This window comes from Malania oleifera, chromosome 10 (assembly GCF_029873635.1).
Source record: "Malania oleifera isolate guangnan ecotype guangnan chromosome 10, ASM2987363v1, whole genome shotgun sequence".
Lineage (NCBI taxonomy): Eukaryota > Viridiplantae > Streptophyta > Magnoliopsida > Santalales > Ximeniaceae > Malania > Malania oleifera.
In genome coordinates this window covers 29,476,524-29,480,034 of record NC_080426.1, presented here as the reverse complement: position 1 = coordinate 29,480,034, position 3,511 = coordinate 29,476,524, and the positions used below count along the sequence as shown (strand labels likewise).

Genomic DNA, 3,511 nt, shown 5'->3' with positions numbered 1-3,511 from the left:
CTCAAAATAAAGAACACTAATTCGACCTTTAGTTATTAATTCAAGCTTGTCAGCCTCCATCTATTGTCGCTATATAATCTCGTGGATCATGTCATTTATACAAATTAAATATGTAAGTGTGGGCCAAACTAAAACAAATTAAATGTGTTGAGCAATACACGGTATGAAACTATCTTTCAATTGACACTAGTTCTGACAGAGTATGCTGGTGAGTTGTTTCAAGATAACAAAGGGCCCACATGAATAGGTAGCCAAAATATCTTTCCAACTCAAAATAAAGAATACTAATTCGACCTTTAGTCATTAATTCATGCTCGTCAGCCTCCATCTATTGTCGCTATCTAATCTCGTGGATCATGCCATTTATATAAATTAAATATGAAACTATCTTTCAATTGACACTAGTTCTAACAGAGTATGCTGGTGAGTTGTTTCATGATAATTTAAATTCCTATAACAATTAAATTTTGTATTGTTTTGTTGCTCACTAGTTCACAATTAAATGTATTTTTCATGTGAACTAATGCAACCCATGACAAGGGTCCATATGACCAGGTAGCCAAAATATCTTTCCAACTCAAAATAAAGAATGCTAATTCAACCTTTAGTTATTAATTCAACCTAGTTAGCCTTCATCTATTGTCGCTATCTAATCTCGTGGATCACGCCATTTATATAAATTAAATATGTGTGTGTGTGTGTGTATAAAAAACTAGTATTCATTCATTCATTCATTTGTATTATTATTATCATCATTATTTTTATTGCTTAAGGAGCCACCTATAGGATGGAAGATCATGAATTGAAATGATTGAACATGCAAGACATGTGAGAAAATATTATACAAGAAGAAGATAATTAAATAAATTAACAAAGGAGGATGGCAAAAATTGAGAAATAATATTAATAATTGTTAATATTATTATAATAAAAATTCATGGCTTGTATTGCTATATATAAATGCATAGGTTTGCATTGCAGGAGAGAGCATGAGCATAAACAAGAAGAAGCTAGCAGCTTGATAAAGTACTACAACTGCCATGGATACATAATATATCATTGAGTGATCATGGGCAGCATTGCAGAAAACTGGAAGCTTCTGAGCGGCGAGAAGAACTGGGAGGGTCTGCTGGAGCCTCTGGACCTCAACCTCCGACGCTACCTCATCCACTACGACGAGAGGGCCGGTGCCACCGGCGACAACTTCATCGCCGATGAGAGTTTCAAGAACTGCGGACTTCCCCGCTTCGCAAAGACACGCCTCTTCTCGCAGGTGGGCTTGCAAAATGGGAACCCCTTCAGCTACGAAGTGAAGAGATACTTCTATGCAACCACCAACATCAGAGGGGACACTGACGACGACTCCGAGCGTTTGCTGGCGAAGTCTCTGTCGCCGGAGGCGGTAGCCGGGAACTCGAACTTTATAGGGTACGTGGCCGCGAGTACGGAGTCGGGGGGCGCAGTGCTGGGGAGGAGGGACATTTTGGTGGCTTGGAGGGGAACCGGGCGGCAAGAAGAGTGGGCTATCAATGCTCTGGCCAACTTAGTGTCGGCTTCTGAAGTACTTGGATCCCCTAATGGCGTTGATCCTTTGGTGCACTTTGGGTGGTACTCCTTGTACACTACGGCGGAGGAAGGCTCTAACCTCAATCATATCAGCTGTAGAGACCAGGTACATCTATATACATATAAAGTAAATAACTAGCAAAAAAAAAGTAATTAATTAGATTTGTAATATCTAATATTTTGCTCGAAGTATTAATTCTTTTACATTTTATTAATTAATCCCTTGATTTTGCAGGTGTTAGAGGAGGTTCGGAAACTAGTGGACACTTACAAGGATGAGGAAATTAGCATCATCGTTACTGGTCACAGCCTAGGCGCAGCTCTTGCAACTCTGAATGCAGCAGACATCGTGGCCAATGGATACAATAAGCCCACTGGTCACCCTGAAAATGCGTGTCCCGTAACTGCGTTCGCCTTTGCAAGCCCCCGCGTCGGCAACAAGGGATTCCGCACATTGATCTCTGAACTTGGTGATATTCTCCATGTCCTCCGCATCAGAATCCTCAAGGATACGATCCCCGCCCTTCCGCCGTCGATCCCATTTTTGAGGTAAGTGGAGGTGGGAGAGGAGTTGGTGGTGGATGCCACCAACTCCCCCTACAAGAAGGATGACTCAAGGGGATCTCATGATCTGGAAGTGTACTTGCATGCAGTTGCTGGGGCGCATGGACCTCAGGGACAGGGAGAGTTTAAGCTGGAAGTGAAGCGTGATATTGCACTCTTGAACAAATATGGTGATATTGTCAAGCAAGAGTATCTTGTGATTGCAAGCTGGTGGGTTATAAAGAACAAGTCCCTGGTGCAAAGCGATAATGGGTCTTGGGTTCTCATGGATCATGAGAGGGACGACGATGGATTTTTCTGAAAAGCAATGAATATGAAATGAGTCGAGCTTTCTTCATGCATGGTGAGAATTGAATAAGTTCGTGGGAGGAATTTTTTTTTTTTTAATTTTTTTAAAGGTAATAAGGTGGTGAGAGTTTGACCAAAATAAATTAATGATTGAATAAATCAATAAAGTTATATACCTGTGTTGTCCTATGTTTCAACAATGTAAATTGGTACATGACTAGTTTCACTTCGCATAAAAATTACCAAAAAAAAACCCTTGGTTAATTTTTCTTCCCAAAACAAATTACAAATTCATGACTATAAATTATTTTAAAAAATCATAGTTAATTTTCTTTGTAAATCTTTTTTTTTTCTATTATTCATTGTTGTCCATTCAATTTTATACTAAAAAATAAAGTATGTTATCATTTAATGATTATTTGTATTAAATGTATTATTACTTTTTAAAATAAATTATATTTCTTACATATGAAAAGTACCTATTTTATTAATTTTATGGTTACACCAAAGAATATTTTTAGAATATATTAAAATCATCATATAATTAATAGTTTTATAAATATCTAAAAAATTAAATAAATCCATTAATTTGCCTATGAAAATTTAGCTTAGTAATTTTTTAACATTTTTATTAAATAAAAGATAAATGTTTCTAATGCCCAATTAATGAATCTATTAAAATAACTAATTAGATTGACACTTCGAACTCAATTCTTTTGTTAAACAATTATACTGACTATGGGTCTCTTTTGGTAATTTTATAGGAAATCATAGATGTTTTTATTTATTTTAAAAAAAATTAATCTTGATTTGCTTATATTTTCTAGTGTATGAATTGGTCATCACTTTGTTGGGTTAGTTTATTGATGACCTAGTTCCCAAATTGAGATGTAACGTATTGTCAAATAATCCGCACATAGTACATCCAAAGAAATAAGGACAAAGTCTTCCCCCAATTAAACAGCATTATATTTTTCCTCAAATTATATTTTTGGTGATTTACTTTTATTACTTTTCATGTCCAAAGTTTACCAAATTAGAATTAATTATACTTATAATTATCCATTCCCTTTACTTCGGCTTGTATGTTACA

General features: G+C 36.1%; 1 pseudogene; it reads left to right on the top strand.

Annotated features, from left to right (window-relative positions):
* The first annotated feature begins 1,069 nt into the window (after window positions 1–1,069).
* LOC131166579 (phospholipase A1-IIgamma-like) lies at window positions 1,070–2,431 on the top strand (annotated as a pseudogene).
* Window positions 2,432–3,511: the final 1,080 nt, after the last annotated feature.